This window comes from Micropterus dolomieu, linkage group LG07, assembly GCF_021292245.1.
Source record: "Micropterus dolomieu isolate WLL.071019.BEF.003 ecotype Adirondacks linkage group LG07, ASM2129224v1, whole genome shotgun sequence".
Taxonomy (NCBI): domain Eukaryota; kingdom Metazoa; phylum Chordata; class Actinopteri; order Centrarchiformes; family Centrarchidae; genus Micropterus; species Micropterus dolomieu.
The window spans coordinates 2,297,967-2,319,382 of NC_060156.1; the positions used below are offsets into that span (position 1 = coordinate 2,297,967).

Here is a 21,416-nt window from a genome sequence, read left to right on the forward strand (position 1 = left end):
TGGAAGAGAGAGAGAAAAAAAAAGATAACACCATAAGAGTGAATTTTGGGAGCAGTAAAGTAAACGTGTTGCTCTCCTCTCCAAGTTTGATGTCAGCAGGTAGCAGTAATGTTAAGTTGTTAGCTTGCAGTTCATCTCGAGTCTGTCTGTCTCCCAAACCCGGCTGGGCAGCGCATATCTTGGTCGGCGTGCTTGCCAGCCACTTCCAGCACAGTGCTCTGTGACTTTGTGCCTGACAATAGTGACAGTGATAATACTGTTTATTACATTTGGTAAACCTCAATGGGCAACGGGGTTTATTTACTGCAGTTCTGCGTCACGGTTCGCATGCATGACATTAAACACCTGCAGCAACCTCTGTGTTGACCAGTCCAGACAATATAAGGGTGTGTTGGCACTCCTCATGGGCACATGTCATTTTAAAACAAATAGCAATGATTATTTATTCTCTCAGTCATGGTTTAGTTACAACTCTGGACTAGTGCAAGATGGATTATTGATTGACATATTGAATATTTTCTACAATTTATTATTTTTGTCAGTGTTACAATTCACTCATCCTATGGAGAATATTATTTTCAATAAATATTGTTTATGCTGCGGTCTGTTCTGAGTAGGCCTACGCATTCTTACAACAGATGGAACAAACTGTTTTAAAGGAGGGAGGATTGTAGTCGGAGCTCCTGGGGTGTCGGGTGTGACTGTGTGAGGCAATGGCAAATGGTTTACATGGCTCATGGGTCAGGTTGGAGGGCCCCTTCGCAGAATTTTACTTAGGACCCCCGGGAGTTGCATGTTGATTTAAGTGCTGCTCCTAACTTTTGTGCCGGTGCTGCTAAATGTTTCAGCAGGGAGCACCAGGGCTACTAGTGGGAAAAGTTAGTGTGGAGCCCTGCCCTGAGGTTAGAGAAAGGTCGCCTTCACGGTTAAAAGAAACCCACACTGACTATGGGCAGGTGATGGGATGCAAACTGCAGTCTCCAACCATGAGACTGGTGGTATAGCAATGTCAACCTCAAGCTATTTAACCTCAGTGGGGTCGTTTGCCAGGGTCATCGATACTGCGATACACACAGGCATTTTCCCAAAGTTATACTAAATGCATATTTTCTGGTGGTGTTTCTTCTTGTCCTCTTTATAATATCTGTAAACTATATGTAAGGTTTACTTACTCACTGGGAGGGAAAATCTGAAAATAACTATTTGTCTGGTTGGCAAAGCGCAGTAATCGGACCAGAGCAACAGGTGTCTCGTTTCCTGCTAAAGCCTGTTGCCCTTTGTCACACATGGAACCATGTCACCATTTGGAGCGAGAAAGAGCGTCAGCCTCCTGCCTCCAACTGGATACACAGAGACGTCAGTTTACACTTTGCCAGATGCAGTATAAACCTTCAAAACAGAAAGCAAATGTATATACTGTACTGTGGTCATCCTGTTCCAGGGTACCCACGGGCCTTAGAAGTATTAAATTTCATTTACAAAAGGTCTGAAATTTTTTATTCACAAGCAAGCAAACGTTAGCTGGTCGAAGTGTCTGAAGTTCAGAAGGCCAGAGATACAGTGTGACCCCAAAATGTGTGACCTATCAGATTCTGTGACCCAAATGGGGCAGGGGTGGCCCAAAAGTTAGAGAAGCGAGCTTGTGACTGGGAGATCGCCGGAAAGTAAACCAAGCGGTGCTTGCCCTCCCTCATTTACCACCACCGAGGTGCCCTTGAGCAAGGCCCAAATCCCCAACAGCTCCAGTGGATCTGCTCAGTGGCCAGCAGATCAGGCTGGGGTTGTACTGGGCAGCTTCCAGGTGTGAATGTGATCAGGGTCTTCCTGCAAAAGACAGGCTTCCTCTCAGGGAAGCATCCTGAAAAAAATAAAGGTAAAAAAGAAAAAGGGTAACCTGTTGTAGGGTAACGTTAAACATCCAACATGCTAACACACATTAAACTTACATCAGATCACCGGGGCGAGGGGAAAACAAACCGGCGCCCCACTCCTTATCCCCGCTGCTTTCAAGCCAGTGCTACTGCATTTCAAGCAGCCTTTAGATGCAAAAACAGAACAGGATGATCTTGGCAACTAATAACTATTTGTAACAACTCATACTGCACTATGTATGTTGTATTTTTGGTTTCACACCATAAGAGTTCTTAGTGCGACAAATATTGTATTCATTTTATTATCAGTTTGTTATCAGAGTGCAAAAACACCCCAAAAAGCGTGTATTAAATATGAACGTGTTTAATCACTTGTTATTCTTTTCACCATGAAAATGATGACTAAGCTCCCAAAAAGAGATGATGAAAACATACGAGACAGAGAGAGAAAAGTTTGTGTTTGCAGCGTGTATTTACAAGGCTGCACTTTTAAAGTATATCTTTGTGTACTGGATGTTTGTGGCCACTCCAACTCACTGGGACTAACAAGTGTGTCATACAAATACAGTAAGTATCCTCTGTTTGTTTGTGCGAGTGTGTGTGTTCACGTGAACACACGAATTGTATATGTATGTGTGTGTGTTTTCTGGAGTCATGAATGACTGTCCATCCTGTGACCGGTACGCGTGACTCACTCCTATTCCAAATGTTTCCATCTTGGCGCCTCAAAGGCAAGTGCTGTCACCATCTGGACAGTAAGGGCCCCCCTGGGCTGCCCGCCTCGTGTCCCTGACTCAAAGACTTTACTTAACTAAAAATACAAACTTCAGGATGTTATTGCAAAAGCACCAATACATGACTGGCCTGGATTTTTCTGCTCGTGGCACTTTATGTTTCTGTCTCCTTTCCATAAATAACGAAAGTGAAATTGCTCACACATAAATCATACAGTAGTAATAATGTTGTCAAGCTGTCTAATAGGCATGTAATGTCTTTGAAGAAAGAGGAAAAGAGGGAAAATTAAGTCAGATTAGGGGGTTCTTGAGGCAGATTTTTAGAGCTACACTAATCAGTATTTTTACACTAACCAAATGACTATGCTTAATGTGATAGCAGCAGTGACAAAGCCACAGAGAGGTATCATCAAGTCTGCTGTCCCACTCAATTGCACTGAGCTTTTTCTGACCACAACTTTTGCATCTCATTGTTTCCAAGTGCAAAAAGGCTCTGACAAATCCACTGTACACTGCTTGCTTGCCTGGCACAAAACAGCAAACACACAAAGTAAGCAACTAGTTAGTGAAGGAACACCTGACATCTAAAGTAAGATAATCCCTCAGGAGGCAGTAGAGAATGAATACTAGACTTACATTTGTCAGGTGACCAGAAACTCGGCCTTTTAAATGAACGGTAGTGTTACTTAATTTCTTGCTGGATGTGCAGACACTGCATTATATTTACCTTTATCATTATACAACCCTGTGTTGAAAAATGATAAATAAGTCTACCTTGTACCTTATTGTTATGTGGTGACATATAGAAGGTAAAACTGGCCAAAATCCACAGTAAGAATTAAAAAAAAGGGGAGGAAAAGGTCACCTCTGGAAAAAGAAAGGGAGGCATGGCAATGGCTCAACACCATGACGGGCAGAGGTCAGCCCTAATCAGATGCCCTGTTCCCGCCTCTTTTGCCGGGCAGATAAACATTTTCAACAGCAGGCTCACAACCACAAGAAGACTGGAGCCCCAACAGTGCCAACACTCCACAAACAAGATGGGAAGTGGTTTCCATCTTCCATCCAGAGTAAAACTACGCAAAACCCCTGGCCTAGACAAGTCCAAAAGTGCAATGTGCCACCTAACAGGGAGACATCACGACCCTCAGTGACTCCTGGTCTCTGGTTTTGGTCTCCACACACAGAAAGGGTCTCCAATTATACCTGTAACAACAAACTCAAAGATCCCAAATGATCACACGTCAGTACTGTTAACATCTTTGCTATGTAAATGTATAGAGCACCTTGGTTGCACAGAAACTCCACCCACTGCAGTCTGCCTATAAAGAAATGTGAGGTGTTGAAGGCTTGGCTAATGACTACATTTTAATGTCACCCATGAAGTCAGTTGTCACTTTCAACATCACATCTTGCTACAACTTTCTGTCTGTTAAAAACAAATCCAGCATTTCTTGGATCGTCACCGTGCAAGTAAAATAACAGGCACCACCCAGTCCTGACTATTAGATCTCTACACCCAGGCAGTTAGACATAAAGCAACCCTCACACACGGGACCCTTCACACCCTCTCCATTACTCATTCACACTCCTCGCATCAGGCAGCCGTTATAAAAACCCTCTGTCCAGAACAAATATGATCAAAAAATTTCTACTGCTATGAATGAATCAGTACTACTTGCACTTTACATCTAAACTGCTCTTAAACACCATGTTAAAACGCTACACGCCCGCTTTTATTCTACGCGTACCTGTGTGAGCCCCACCAAAGGAAGAGTTTACTGACTGCAAGTGGAAGCTGGGTACAGTATTACCTCTGACACTGCAAAGGACTGAGTATAGTTGGGGTGAATTACACCCCTCTCATCTCTGGTCACTGGGTACAGGTCCATCATGTGCCAGTAAAAATAGCTCACGAGAGACAAGGCAGAGGTCAGCCTTAGTAGTGCTTCACAGTATTGGATTGGGGGGAGACAGACTGTCCCTCTACTGTCTCATGTGTTTCATGAGGACAGAAATGGGCAGAGGGGAGAAAAGCCGCCTGATGTCTCCCATGAAAGAAGAGTCAGCCATGGAACAGGTGTGTCTGCAACAGTTTCATTTTCTCTAAATCTCAACAGGTGGACTCATAAGTTTCAAGCAGCAAAAGAGGCTTTTGGAAAGACAAAAGTGTAGTTGTGCGGCTCCAAATGAACCCACTCTCGCAGAGGTTGATAAAGTGTTGCAGCTGATGTATTTGGGCAACTTTGTTGTGACATTTTGGTGCTCATTTTTCACTTGTGTATTTGCAAGATTCGACCGTCCCCTATTGTAAACTTGAGCACAAAACACATGCTCATGGCGGACAAACTCGCTGCTGAGCCAGCCTTTTGAGACTGGTTTTCGTTGACTGCCATTGTTTGCTTTGGTGAAGCCAGGTGTCGGCAGAGAGAGCCCGACTAAGTTTAGCTACTTGAATCAGTCATGTGGCATGAATCATTAGTGCAGTACGCTTTATGGCTTGTTTTATCTTACTTAGAGTGGTGTGTGCCCAACGGCATGGAAAAATGTCAACCAAAGTCCACACAGCTGCAATGTGGACCCCTATATGAAAAGATGGTACCTCTGAAGGGATATTATCCCAAAACAAATGCTTGTATGAAAAGATAATTTCATGCAACTGGGGGAACTTGTTTGTATTTAAGGGGGAGTGTGCAGTCCTCCTCCGCCTGATGGGTTTCATGGCATTGATGGCTCCAGTGAAGATAGACAGCAGGCAGAGATTGATGTGACACTGTAACGTGAGCCAGCACTCATCCCAAGCTGTTGTGAATGTATGCTGTGCTCCTTTAACAGAATGCCCCAGTGCAATGCTTCCAGATATATGGTCTAAAACATTTGTGCATGCCAATACACCTAAGCAGACAGGTTTTAAAAATGACATTTTATGAACAATCTGTGCAATGTGTCACTTTGAACTTGTCTTACTTTTGTACAAATTCCCTCAAAGCTCCTCACTCACCCATCACCAATCCACGAGCCCCGACCCCTCACCCCACCCCACCCCCAGCCAATCAACACATCCCGGAGCCCTGTAACAGATGGCTGCAGGGGTCAGCAGGGGTTAGCTGGGGCACAGGGGTGTTTGGGATGCTTGTGACATGACCTGTCTGCCTGTCAGAGTGCAGGTGGATGAGTAGCATGTGGCCATGTGACCTCCGGTCCTCACCCTGTACTCCCAAGTCAGGGCTTTGATTGCAGGTCAAAAAGTCGGGATGGAGGGATTCAGTGGTCATCTCAGATCAAACCGAAAAAAACTGACATGTTCGGCTTAGTCAGCACCCCCTTGCACCTGCTCTGGAAAAGTGCAGTGTTAAGCTGCGGAGAGGGGGGTGGCCAAAGCAAACACAGGGCACAAGGACGGACTGAAGAACCTTACCAGGGTGGAACCAGGATTAAGCTTTGCTTATTAACCCCCAAGACCTTTGACCTTTTTGGTTTATTGAAGGTGTGTTTTAACTGCTTAATTTATTTGAAAATGTGCTTAGAAATGTGTCTATTGACAGACAAATGTTTATAACAAAGTTCAGTTTTTCTGTAACCTTGCAACTTTGTAGCAATACTTTAGCCATCTATTTAGCGATGCTAATAGCATGGCTCTTAGGATGACAATGTTGGTTTGTCTGTTAGTATACCACGGAAACCCTTAGTTTCTTTATAGTGCTCTTCTAATTTCTCTTCAGTGTCACTGGTTATCTTAGTTCGTAGAGCACAGCCCACAGGTTGATGGATGTGGACCAATCGGCAGGATGCAGACAGTCCAGCACGTGCTTTGTTGCTCTTCATAAGAACTTTGTTGAAGAGGATTATGAAAAAGATAAGAAAAAAAGTTGGTCTTCTGTGAGTATCAAACCCACAACTCCAAGAGTATAAATCCTGCGCTCTACCAACTAGGCTAACCAATGACAATGATGTCCACTAAAGTTTCTTTAGTGTCAGCTTCTGTCAAGGCCACTGTACAACAACAAGTCAATACAGCCTAATGTGTATTAGTTGATGCCTCCTCTGCAGACTGCTTTACTCTCGCGTGTCATGTGACCAGAGCGTAATCGCAGCCTTTGTGAAAATCTCGTTTTATCATATCGCGATAATATCGCAAATGCAGTTAATCGTTCAGCCCTAATTTATGTTGCATTCGCTTCTTTATATTGAACAAAAGTTGCAGCATTATCCCGCAATCATGTGTGCTTTCACATAGCGGTCCAGCTTTACAGGAACCAGCGGCGTGCCGCGGCATGTTGACTGTGGCTTCTCACAAACTGATCGTTCCTTCTCGTGTCTGTAACCAACTTTCCCTGCTAAGAGAGGCGGATAAAACCTGCTCCATACCTTTCAGAAAGTGCAGCAAGCCGGCAGATTGGTGTGAAATAAGGCAGCATGAAAGCTAGTGTGAGGAGCCAATTACCAAGGAGTGTTTTTAGCTTTTAGCTGGCTGGTTGGCGACCCAGTCAGATCTTCTAATGGTCCTGCTGTCCTAGAGATGAATGAGAATGATCCATAGGCTGTGTAAAAAATGTTGATCCCACAAAAGCTGTGATGCTGTGGCACCAGGTAGGGCTGAACGATTAATAGCATTTGCGATATTATCGCGATATGATAGAACAAGATTTTCTAATCGAAAAGGCTGCGATTACACTCTGTTCTCATGACAGACGAGTCTGCAGTTTGCAGAGAGGAAGCATAAACTTGGCACACCACACTGACTTGTTGTACAGTGGCCTCAGGCTTGACAGAAGCTGACACTGCACAAACTTTAGTGTCACCCACCAAATGCAAATGGTTGGCGGTGGCGGGGGAAATTGTCCGGTGTTGTCGGAGAATTGCTAAACTGGTTTATTACATGTGAGAGGCGTCTCTTGGTTTTATTTTCGTTTGTAATGAACCTCAAACTGAGTTGGTTTTTTTTGTTGGCTTGCAGGGATACAGAAAAGGAGGTTTTGTTGAGAGATGGACTCTTCTGGAGATTTGATTCGCTTACTGTATAACGCACTGTGGTGAACTTTGTGTTTGTTGTCGTCTGTAGGTAGGCCTACCTGATGATATTCCAGATTTAATGCCATAGCTTGAGTCAAATTATCTTTCTCTGAAATGATTATAATTTGATAAAACTTCACCATTTAATAATTCATGCAATTCAAGCATCATCTAATTTCATCATAACATAGGAAAGAAAGAACAGTGTATGTTTCTAATCTAATATTGTGTTGGTCATGCTACACACTGATTTACTGCTTGTCCGTTTTGAATAATACAGAAGATAAAGAGCCTAAAAATAATTGCATATTAAATTCGCAATTCCAATGTTGGTAAAAACAAATCGCATTTAGATTATTTTCCAAAATCAGCCCTAGCACCAGGGGCAGGAGGCCAGAAGAAGGTGATTGTAGAAAGTGAGCAGTCTGATGAGGAGGTTTAAGTTGAATTATAAAGCATGACAGAGTGAGCAGTGATAAGATTTGAGCTGAGTGATTAATAAGCCTCATGTAAGTTTAGAAAACAATTTACTGTTATGTTTTAAGTACATTTTATAGCAATAATTTAATTTTGCTTCAAATTTCACTCTTGCCTCTTCTTTAAGTTTGAATTTGACATAATATATTATTATCTCAATTAAAAGTACAGAAACAAATGTATAAGTGACACAAAAGGTAAATTAAATTTTTTGGCCGGTAAAAAATATGTTTGGCTGGTGGGTTTTTTCATCTACCGGCCACCTTGGCGGGAGAGCCAAAAAGTTAATTTCCACCCCTGTTAGGACAACACGCATCAAAACAGCTATCATCCAACAATGGCTATACTGAGAAAAGTACTGTGGTGGCAGTACTCTCGTCGAATGTGAAGGTGTAGTATGTTCACCGTAAACCTATTCTGGAAAAAAAATTATTAAATTTATTAAAAGATGTAAACCACGCGCTTTAATTCATGCTCAAATGTGTCACTGCTTCCTTTAAACCTTCAATACACTGGGAGCTATAATGCAGGGTTTGTCCAAAGAAAGTGGTCTACACTAAATAAATTACTTTTACAGATGAAACATTTGAGCTGTGACATATTATATATGTTGTACATCAGTCAGTATTTACAAAGAGATCATTAGTACATGATTAGTTGTTTCCAAAAGGTCTGCCCAAGCCTGTAACTGTACCGTTTCTCGTAAAACAAGATTAGAGGTTTGCCGTTCACTGCCAAAACACCCTCTCGAGGCAGAATTAGCAAGCTGCGATCCAAATTCCTCAATTACAGTCAGAGGTGAGGAGAAAGAAAAATACAAAAAGAGGTGAAAAAGTTAAGGAACGAGAGATGGGCAGATTGGTTTCATAACTGGAAAGCAAACACTGAACCTCTAATCCTGCCTACAAAGCGTCTAGACTCTGATCACCGCCCGGTCCAGAACCTGAATATGAACTTGTGTCCAACCCCACCTGCCCCTGGCATCCTCTCGGTCCTTCCCTCCCGCCTGTCCATCATTTACAACGTACCTACTCCCCTTCCCTATACTCCAAATTCCAAAATGTCCATCACATTTCTTACTATTACTTCATACCGATGAAAGGTTTGCATTGCCGCATTCTTTCCAGTGTCGGGCGATGCCACGAACCCCTGATATTGTGCAAATCCAAACTCGGGGAACTTCCTGACTCGACGCCAAAGAAGGTGATGTCTGGGTTGTTAGCTTTCCAAGTTGCACTCATAGGTTTGCATGGCTCACTGGGCCACCGCTGGCTCCCTGAGGATAGACTGCTAACATAAACAGGCAATCCAGCAAGAAATGAAAACCAACGGCGACTGACACGACATCAGTGTTTGTGTGTGTGCGTGCTTGTGAGCGTGTTTGCTCACATATGTACGTCACTGATATCTCTGGGAAAGTGTTCTCTCGCTCAGGCCGGATCTTCGCTGGCAGATGCATTTGCCTGGTGGGACTGTGGGGATGTGTGCGTCTGTGTGGAAGGGGTGGGCTGTAATCGTGGCAACTGTAAACAGTCACTAGTGTTGAGTTCTTCCTTCTCTCCTTCGTAGGCTACTTCCCGTATTTGTTGTGTGCCAGCGCATGTGTCCGTCCGTGTCTGTCACCGCCTGTGAGTAATGTCCAGATCCCTCCTCTAACAACGTTGCATGCACAGGGGCGCCTATGACGTGAGATGTGACTGCAGTCCCGTTATATCAGTTTGGATCACATCTGGATGGCGGTCAGTTAAAAAGACAATCAGTCTCCAAACTTTGAAGTGAACTGAAGCCAACAGAAACAAAGTTATCTAATAACTTCTCAGATTCAGTCAGGTTGCGTCTCATGAATTCACATCCACACTCAAGAAGCAGCGTAAAGCAAAAGTGGTCCAACATCTGGGCTTAAAAGTGTGAAGATTAACAGATATCTGAGCCTCTGAAAAGGCATGTTGCTTAAATTTATGCAATGACCTCACATAAAAAGGAAGACGGATATTGAGAAGACATTTCATTCAGAAAGATTTATTGCCTAAAATAATCCAGTACATGTTGAAATGTAAGGTCCAATAGCTGCTCGAGACACCTGTTCTTAGGACAATTCCTATCATGAGCCAGATGAGGAAGGAGTCTGCCACTCACAGTGGAAGCTGGCGTCATTGTCACGTTTGCACTTATGCTGTGAAAGAGGAGACCCTGACATGAACCCAAACCACTTGCTGGCTCGGCTTCTGGCTCCCACCGCAGTAAAACAACAACTGATCCTCTGAGTGTTTCATTAAGTTAACAAGCTCTATGGATATTTAAGTGCAGAGAAAAAGGAGAGCAAAGAAAGACAAAGATTTTCACTAAAAATCCTCAGACGAAACCTCAGCACGGAGTATTGAATGATCTACGCAGCTACATACCATACTGCACCATCCAAATATGACACAATCTGTCATGTTTTAAGTTAACACTGCGGCCGGCAGTAAGCGGATATCTTTCCCAAATGACATTCCTTAAACCTAAGAGTCATCCCACAAACAAAAACAACATATTACTAAACATAATAAAGACTGTGAATTAAGGATGTCTGTACAGTCTCTTCTACTGTAGCTGGTTTAAAGAAAGAAATGAGAAAAGATGGATCTGCTAGCTGGACACATGGAAATGTATACAGCTCTTCACACACAAAATGTGAGTGCAGAATGCCAAGCCACTAGTCCAAGCTGGTTGACTGACAATGTACCAAGGTCTGGGCAAAAAAACCAGCCAACAAGCCAAGCTTTTCTCCTCAATATGGATATGGAACAAACGACAGGAAGTTTGCTTCATTTTGACCCTGATGATAGTTTGACAAAAGAAGATGTTTTAAAGATGTTAAAAACCAAAACAAATTCCTCACATAGTGGGCTTAAAGCTAGAATGTTGTAAAGCCCATTTACCTCAACTTTCTATGTTTTTATAGCATCCTTAATTTCATTTAGTCTATTTATTATTTTTTTATTTTTATTTTTTATTTTTTTTACAGACAACGTAGACAAAGGTGGGATGTAGTTAATTCATCTACAGCAACATAGTGCCTAAAACTTGGATATAGAATCACCACTAATAGCACTGTAGTACAATGTTTCTCTGTGTGGGTTCCTGTTTGGTTAGTATCTTGCGCAAGCAGTGTGTCAATTTGCACAACAAAAAAACTGAGAAATTAACAGAAATGTGTGTTTTTTGTTTGTGATTTGAATGGCAGTCTTGATTATCTCATTGTGCTCTCTTCTTCTGCAATGGTTTAATAGCATCTGACTGGAGAATTAGTCCCACCAATGGTTGTTCTTGGTGCTCCCAAAAGCAGTAGCGGATGGAAACTTGTACTTTTTTTTTTTGTGTACCAATTTTCTAAATTTGGTTAAAATTTGCTCTAAATTTAGATTACACTTTGCTAATTTCTTTTGGTGTGAAAACAGAACTTAACGTAACTCCACACCTTTGAAGTCATGCACAGGAATTTGTTTTGTCTGCATGGAAGAATCATGGGTTTGTCTACCATCCTACTGACTAAATGGAGCAGCAGAGAGTTGTAACTCTGTAGTGGTTAAAGTCCAGCTAGAGGTAACAGAGGAGGAGCCAGCACAGGGCTAATCAAGCCTCTGTTGTCCACACAAATGTCACAATGGAAAGCCCATCTGCTCCCTGACCTTGACCCCCTGGATCAAATCACTCTCAGCTGTGTGTACGTGAGTGTGTTGATGTACACGTGTGACACTGGTGCTGCTACACTACCCTGAGGGTTTGGGTTTGGGGGGTGAGGGAGTTGTGGGGTGGGGTGACAACCTTTGACTTTGACCTCTCCCCATTTCTGTGGACTCAGTGTCACAGCCACAGCTGCAGCATCCAGCAGGTGTGGCGACTCATTTTCAGCTCAGAGCTGCAAATCAGAAGGCTGGGGAGGCTTTGAGTGCCGGGCCGTGAGGACTTTGAGGCTCCTTTTGCTCAAAATCACTGGAAGATGATAATAAGTCTACTGCAAATCAAAATTAACTGGAATAAATGTTTGTTTGGAAGCCTGTGCTATATTCAAAGGCAACTGAATACCCCTGTCTTGTGGGATTACATGTCAACTAAAAATTTATGAAGTTAATGACTAATCAGGCAATTAGAGATTACTAAATAAACATTTAATAGTAATTTTTCTAGCCAAATAAACTGTAAGGATACAGTTTCCTATAAAGGACATATAGCGGATATGATATTCCTACTATGGAGTATAATTTGTACTTCATGGCACAACATGTGGCTTCAATAGTGGATAGGCCCAATTTGTACAACTAAGTATGCCTATCGACCGCTAAATAACATTGGGAAACAAACCAAAGTAACACGCACACACATGCATATACTATGCACCACATACAAAGTTAAAAAAAAAAAAGAAAAAAGGAAAAAAGATAGAAAATAGATTTTAACTTCTGCAGGAATTTAAATCGTGAACAGATTTGGTTTCAGTCTATGAGAATGACCCAATAACTGGAACCGTGTCCAGGAAATACAGCGTCACCGGCCGCACAACACCCATAATTAAAAGAATTGCTCATATTGATGCATGCACTGAAGCATCCATTCTGAGTGCTCTACTGGCAGCTGGTGGGGGCAGTCCGCCCTCATGGCGGTCTTGTGGGGGCTAAAAGGAAACTCTCCAAACAGTGTGTGTGTGCGCATTTTCTTCTTTAAAGCCTTCAAGATCCACAGCATGTGCCAATATACGTACTTTTTACACGGACAAGTGGCCCCCACATACATGAGTGTAAATCTTTACCATGCTGTGTGTATTCATGTGTGGCAGATGGGCCTGCTGTGCGCCAGGCCTTGCCAGGGGGCAGTGCCGTGACCAGAGCTGCAGTCAGGCCCTGGGCAACAGCCTCACAGCACAGCAGCCTGGCAGGCAGCACTGGCTCTTGGCTGACCTCTGCCTCCACCAGGCCGCCCTCACTCACTCACCTCATTAGCTTGACAGGAGCGACCAAACAAATTGAGGGCACCATAGAGCTCACAGCACTTCCATGGGAACATTTTTTTTCAACCCCCCCCCCTTTCTTTTAGTCATTATTGTGTATGTCCTCCACACAAACACACGCCCATGTGTAAACAATGACTTCTACTTAAGAGGGTGTCAGAGTTTGTGTTTGAACAAACAGATGCACATTTAGACGCGTATGCAGAGAATGCATGTTTCTCCATGCACGTGCACATGCAGGGACACAGACGCATATATTTAACTGCACCCAGGATTGTAAATTGAGGCCAGGTACTGTAATGAGATGATGTGACATTTGAACCCCACCTTGAAAGTCTCTCCTAAACAAAATCACCCTTTCACGCAAAGCCCCCTTTTGTTTATGTTAAGCGCAAACTATTGTAACTGCACACATGGCTGCCACCCCTGACAGATTTATAAACACGTGAAACCACCCTTAAAGGCCTGATGTTGCACTGCAAAGATGAACTATACTTTCTCCTTGTTGAATGAAAAAACCCAAACATCTCTTTCTTGAAGAAGAAATATACCCTGGAGGCAAAGTTGAAGACAAACTTCACTGCACACATGAAATAACGACAGAAATGACACTGGCCAGTTTAAAGAGATCTAGAGATCCACTCAGTTGCTGCTCATGTATCTGGGGGATACCAAACAATGGTGTGATTTATTACATGTAATACCCTTTTGAAGCTACTTTGTGAATTGCGATCCCATTGTGCATTTGTGTGGACTCCACACGTTTGGCTTTGAGGTCATAGTGTAATTCAGCATGCCCTCATACACATGGTATGCTGCATGAATGGCTGTCAAACACATTTGGGTTCTTATTCATGTGGTTTTACGGTGACTGAGGACAAATATTGGCTGATATCATTGGGCCACATTGTGGGCCTACACAACGCATGCAAGCAAATGTAATGGCAAAATCTTTTGCCACCTTACATTAATCAACACCAAACCAACTGAGTACACACTCACACCAAATTAAAACACCCTGTCCCTGGGGCATTCCACCAGTGGAGAAGATGATTAGAGCCCAACCGATATGTGCTTTTTAAGTCCGAGACCGATTTCGATATTTGAGATTTTTAAAATCCGATAGCAGATATATCAGCCGATAGTTTTTTTCCCCTTATTTTAAGAAACGCGTGACAAACAAAGATTATCCCTAAAATGTTGTTATGCTGAGATCATACCAAGAAATACCATGACACAAAGAAGTATAAAAAAAAACCCTTTTAGAATAAGAAAAAGAGTCAAATAAATCTACAGGAAAAATTTTAAAATATCTGATTTGTTATAAATTAAGGAGTACTACTAATAATGAACATTAAATTAAATAGTGTACTGTGGGGGCCAGGAAAACAAACTATAATATTTACCCATATACTACAACTGCTATTACTACTACAAATAATACATCATATCTTGTATCATTGCTATAATAATAATGATAAACAGGGCTCACCTACATAGGCGTATGTATGTGTGTATATTATAATTATATATATATATATATATATATATATATATATATATATATATATATATATATACACACACACACACACACACACACACACACACACACACACACTGTATATTTTGTCATGCAATAGTTATTACCTTCCATATAATCTGCCACAATGACTACTTTCTAAAACATATCGTCTATGATACAGTGACAAACGCTGCTGTTTAATTAATCTAATACTAAATGACGGTCTAAAAGGAGGACCTGCAACTCTGAGATTTCACACTAACGTTTCACATTCAAAAGAAGAGGCAACGTTAGAGAACTAGGAAGCCGTGTTAGATACTTGTACAACTTAAATCATTTCTGACACGCCGACTGTAACTAGAGACAAGCGGCTCGCAGATATATTTAGAATACGTGAAACACTAAAGTTTAATAGCTCATTAAGGTTAGCACTCCTCCACTGATAAACACGGCATTGGCTTTGTGGCTAATTTAGCAACGGGCAGCGTTAGCTGCTGTAAGTTATGTTTAATAATATTTAGAAGTAATGAACTAGGGAGAAATGAGGACCGTTCACCAGAAGTGCCGCACTGTTTCAGAATAAATCTACAATCACGTCTGTCAGCGTAACCTCAGCCTCCACCACTCAGCTAGCCCTGCTGTGACCCGGGAGAGTGCAGCGAAAAACGGGAGGGTTAGCAAGTCTGGTATGAATGTTTTCAGGAGAGGAGAAGTGATAAGGGCTGTGTTTATTATTATCTGACAAATTAACAACTCGCCATGAAGAGTGATTGTGAGCGTCACTAAGAGCTCCTCATCGTAGCTCCAGCAGAGCCACTCTGAACTCCCTGCGGTCAGCTGATGTTTTGTTCTGTGGTGCAGCAGTGTTGTTAACAGAGGAGCTGCAGCTCGCCCTCTGGTGGGCAAACTATGCAACACTCATGACCCGAGGGAAGGATCCGATTCGGTTTCTCTTTTTTAATGTTAATAACGGCTGTTATAAACTCCGATGCAGATATATCTGCAAGTAGCTTATCGGCCGATAATATCTGCAAAAAGATCAGGCTGTAAAGATGATCATGCTGCAGAAGTAGTTAATGGTTTGATACAGTTTGTTTTCACATGAAAACTGGACACTATTGGAATCCATCCACAGCCATAAATCCAAGATGCCCACAGCTGATGTGTAGCCTACAGGAGTGTTTCATACTCAGAAGATGGGTCGGGTGACGCTTTAACCGAACACATGAAGGATGAAACCCGCCCTCGTTGATACACTTCCTTACTGTGCAGTACATATGGCACACGGTGAACCACCGCTGTCCTGCAAATATTTGACCAAATCTAGCAGGCCATCAAGCAGCAGGCCAGGCAGTGGGTGGCGTTCAAAAAACGCTGTTAGAGCTGGAGGTGAAATAAGTCACAGGTGGTGTTAAAGAGGTGTTAAAGAGATGGCAGCCAGGAGGGAGACAGAAAGATGGATGTGCTCTGGTACTTCACAGCCAGAAGGGAGAAGAGCAAGAGGTGATGGATGAGGAGAGATCAAAAAAACAGACTTCCGACCCGAAACCCTTTACAAATTGAAAATAAATGAAATGCCACCGCATGTCCTACAAATTACACTGGTATTATTATACTATTTGAAGTGTCCTTCACTCAAGCCCCACATAATGTTTTGATTGTATATGCACATAAACTTTTAACTCACTCAGAGTTAAAAGGTCAGTGAATGTTGGACAACTGAAGCATGACTTTAAGGCATGATAATGTGTCTTTGTGTCTGGTAGATGTGAAAGACGGTTTCCTATATACCTTAGTCTTGTTTACATACAGGCTTTTGGTTGTTTGAAATGGCATTAAATTATTTTCTACGGCATTAGTAGGGTAAACCTGTGATGTGTTATTTGGTGTGAATGTGTGAATGATGCCCTGATGGCTTGGTGAGCTGCAGATTTAGGTTTTCATTGTTTGATGTTTGTTGTATGTTCATATCCGGTGTATTTAGACAGGTGAGCAGCTAGAGCGTGCTAAGAGTCAGCGTCAAAGAATACTACCAACATACAAACTTAATAACATATTGTGAACTGTGGAAGGTGTAGCCTCACAAGAACACACATTTTCACTTAGGGGTGTCCTCACTTTTGTTGCCAGCGGTTTAGACATTAACGGCTGTGTGATGTGTTATTTTGAGGGGACAGCAAATTTACACTGTTATACAAGCTGCACACTCACTACTTTACACTGGAGCAAAGTGTCATTTCTTTAATGTTGTCACATGAAAAGATATAATCAAATATTTACACGAATGTGGGAGGGTGTACTCACTTTTGTGAGAGAAGGGACATTTTTTTTCAGTAAAAGAAACGATTGTGCATCTTTCTGCCATCCGTGAAGCTCGTCTTTCTTTTTAAATGCTTGTCTTCTGAAAGGAGAAGGGACACATACAGACAAAAAGAGATAAATGAGCGGATCTTGGTAATACAACTGATTAGCATGTAGACATCACCTCATATGTTCAGTATTCATGAAGAAGACATTGGAGAGAGAGGAGCCCACCTACAAGTGTACTGACGATACCAGCTTGCATATGAGTCAGCTGCATGCAACATTGGCGGGTACAGAAAGCTAAATTTACAGAAAGTCACACAGCGGCTCATTGCAAACTGTGACCACCATGTAAAAATGGTCCAAGAGTCACTAATATCTGATTTGAAAGGATTTTATGAACATAACAGCATGCATGTCTGTCTTTGTGCAGCTTCTGTGACTTTGTCTCATTTGAGCTTCTGTCCCATGCTTTCTTATTACAGATCTGCCACTTGTGGTCATGTTGACAAGGACCCATCATGCTTCTATAAGACATGACCGTGTAAATACACACTGTGTGTTTTTAGGCCTGCTGATGCTGCTTACGTTAATCCACACTAAATCGTTTCAGTGCATGCAATGGGCGTACTACTGCAGCCTCAATCGTGGCACATAAATGTATTTTTAACTTGCGGTCCCACTAGCACCACACAGCCTGTACTCCTGACCATCTTCTTGATAAAAAGACATGAAATATGATGTGGCCCTAATGCAAACCATACTCTGTGGGCAGAGCAGAGAGTACGGTTCTCTCCCAGCCCCTGAGCCTCCTGTGCGCTCTATTCCTGAAGACTAAGAAATATCTTCCATTTCAGGATGAGCGAGCCTTGAAACATGGATCTCAAGTGAACTTCCCTGAGTGAAGCTAGGGTTCAATCGCTAGGCCACAGAGTATTTATTAAGCCACATCTGGGAATGTCATTACAGAGCTGAAGCACTGGCGAAATGCAATGGGAAGGAAATGTGACTGAGTGGTGTAGAGACTACACGAAGGAATACTGAGGAGCAGGGAGTTAAAATTGAGGGAAAAATAAATTCAGAGGATCCTGTTTTTGTGTCAGGGTGCCACGTTAGTGTGTGGAGTAAGAATAACTTCCTGCAATATTTTTTTTTTTTTTGCCTTTCACATGTTCAAACTGTGTCTCATTTGGCACATTATGTCTAAGTGGTTTTTGTCTTTCAACAAAAACCTCAGGGTGGCTTTGGCTGCATTATGAACACATGGCAGAGACAAAAACGTTCTACATTCTAGACATCTGGTCATAACATACAACATCGAGGACAGTGTTTAAGACATAGCCGTGACCAACGCAGCACCAAAACAGTCCAGAAGCAACCGTGTTCGCAGCTGCAGAGGTCAGAAATTCAAGCCACCAAACACATACAATGAAATCTATCCTTGGAACCTGTTTTCACTGTATGACTGTCTGTCTCTTTCTCTCTGTCCTTGTGTGTGTGTGCCCTGTCCTTTCCCTGTTGCCTGGAATCACATGAAAGGTGGACACAAGAAGTTCAGCATCCTGTGCTGGGTGAGGTCCAAGGACCCACTAAGCATATGAAAGGAACGGCAGAGGAAAAGGCAAAGTTAAGTACAGAGGTTGATGCGCATTAATTCCTAGACAAAGCCGTTTTGGGATGACACTTCAGAAGAAGATCAGTACAGAAGACTCTTTGGAAAGTACCCTGAAAAGCATGGCCATCAGATAATACAGTGAAATTAGCTGGACAACAAAGTGAAAAAATGCTTCAGATCTACTATGCAGTTGTTTCGCGTTTCCGGCTTTTTAAAACATGCAAGACTGGTGATTGAAAAACTAGTCACACATGAGTACTTTTTCCAGTGGCTGGTGTTTGCACCTCAGGGATCTAGCAGGCTCTTTCATCTTTGCATGTGTCCGGCAGCAGTGTTTTTTGTTGCCCCCTGATTGCGTTCATGTGGTTGTGTGCAGTGGAGTGTTGAAGCCAGCCTCTTATGTGAGGTCAACCAGTCTATGTTAACAGTGTTGGAAGTCTGTAATAGTGGCGGTCTGCTCGCATTTGACCAGCACACATTCTTTATGTTGTGTGGCAGGGGGTAACTGCCTGGCTTTGCCTCGATAAACCTATAGAAACAAGTTAGGAAGTTAAGCCCCTATGAAATAGAATGAAGAATGTAACCCTAGTTCAATGAGTGCAGAAAAAAACCCTCTTACATGCTGCTCCTCAAATTGCTGACTTTGAGGTAGGTCAAGGTGCCCATACAAAAGGTCTAGGTTCATCCTCCACAGACTTATCAAAGTGCCTCCCTGCAGTGGGGAGCGCTCATGCCTGCATGAAAAAGAACTGTTTAATCTATTAATTTTAGCAGCAATGCTTCCTTTGCCTTAACAGCGTCATGTAATCAGTTTTCCCACTTTCCTGTCACATTTTAATCACATAGTGTTTTTGGTCTTGTTTAAAACCAAACTCTAAAAACTACAACGTGTGTTAGTTATTTCTTGGCCAGGCAAACACTTCCTATATCTTGCCATCGCCTTGAGGTTGCTCGAGTTCTTGGCTGTTAAATCACAGCATATTTGCTTTCAACTCATCTGATTTTGTACTGATTAAACAAACAACATATAGCGGCATCTTAATTACTGAGCTTTCAAGTGCTGGTAGGTGACTCGTGTTACCTCAGGACAGAGCCAGGCTAGCTGTTGCTGGTCTTTGAGCTAAGGCTGAAGCGCCACATTCACCGTACAGACGTGACTCTCAGCAAGAAAGCCAGGGCCCGAAAATAACGGTGGCCCAATGGCCCGGGGCCAGTGCAAAAACATTAGTATTTAAAATAAATAAATCAGAAACTCAACATCCTGCAGTTGCTTTACAGCTCATAGCGCGCAACGTTGTCCAATGTCATTTCTCTAATCTCAATCAAGCGGCAACGTCTGGGTCTGAAAGTGAAACCTTGCAGACGGAACCCAAACCTGCATTCTCTCCACCGGCCAGCAGGGGGCGAGTCTGCTGGTTTCAAAAAGAAGTCCGGTACCATTAGAAATAATGTTAAAGTGTTTCTACTTGTCAGCTGATTTATTCCCTCAGTAAACACTTTCCTGATGAGTTTATGGTCTCAGTCGCTAGTTTCAAGTCTTCTTCAACACAGCATGATGTTCATTTAGTAAATTATGGTCGTATTTAGGGGGAAATAGACGATAATGCAGTGTATGCTTTTGGGCGGGACTACCTTGTGATTGACAGGTCGCCATGGCAATCAGGATAGAGGCGACTTGTATCCGCTGCTCTGTGTAAATTTATTTTAATTAAATGGAGAGAGAGCGTCATGTTTGAGTCTGTTAGTATGTTTTGATAACCTTTTTTATTTATTTTTTATAATTTTAACTGTGATTACATTTTAGTTCATTTTGTTTTATATCCAGGATGTATTTAATAACCGATTAAACATAACTTATAAGTCTCTTGTTTTGTTGTCACACTGATACTTAACTTTTGAAAGGAGGACCAGTCAAAAAAGTTTACAGGCCCGAAAGTTTCAAACCCACTGGCCCCAAAGAGGACCAGTTGCAAAAAAGTTTAACACTGAGCCCTGAAAGCTAATGCACATATTGACCAAAATAGAACATTGCTTCTTTTGTCCACCTTGTGCAGGTCAATGAGGCCAAGGCAACACAAGGTTGTCAGTTGGTTGGCTTATTAAGATTTCAAGCTTTACCAAATTATTAAACAGTGTAGGTGAACAAGGAGTTATCACTCAAATTCTTAATTGTGGTTGTCTTTTGCATAGCAGAAGGCAATAATCTGTGGGCTGACCCTGCAGATCGACCTGAAAGTATATTGCCATTTTATTTACTGGAATGTGGAATGTGATCTAGCTTGCACAAAGTCAAACTGAACTAAAGTCATCATGACGGTTTCAATGAACCACGTGAGGAATTGTTGTTGTTGAGGGGAAACTGCAGATTTCAACCAGCTTTGTATCACTAAAATGTGGGTAGCACATGCAAATGAACAATGGTTAACTTCCCGCCGTGTTGCCTGCAGCCAGATCAGCTACATAAATTGCAGTTGCAGCATAAATTGTGAGAACAAAGGCTTTAGATGCTATTTCCAAAACCTCATTGTATGCTCAAAAATAACTATCTTATAAGATCTCATTTCCTTTTTCCAGGAATCATTTAGTTGCTGGACTTTTTCAAAACGAAGACATTTAGTAGCAAAATAAAACTCTTTAATCATAACAAATATGGACTAAAGTAAATGTTATGAAATATTAAAATTTCCTGTTGCCACGGGATGTGTTCCTCTTTCAGACTTATGTAAACACAAGAAAAACAAAATTGGAAGTGTATGTTCAAATTAGTAATGCACCAATTCAAAGCGGTTTCCCCCCCCAAAACAGTTTGCTGTTATTATCAATGTGTACTTTTTCGTTATTGTGTAAATGAAGTGATTGAAAAAAAAAACAACCAACACTGAGAAATATG

At 42.1% G+C, this 21,416-nt stretch overlaps 1 long non-coding RNA gene across 1 annotated transcript in view; it reads right to left on the minus strand.

Annotated features, from left to right (window-relative positions):
* Positions 1-1,505: 1,505 nt before the first annotated feature.
* LOC123973991 overlaps positions 1,506-21,416 on the minus strand; it is a 65,078-nt gene continuing 45,167 nt past the window's right edge. The window contains exons 3-4 of the long non-coding RNA XR_006825748.1: positions 16,912-17,008; positions 1,506-1,858 (exon numbers count right to left, since the gene is read on the minus strand). This is a non-coding gene — a long non-coding RNA (uncharacterized LOC123973991). The remainder of the gene's footprint in view (positions 1,859-16,911; positions 17,009-21,416) is intronic.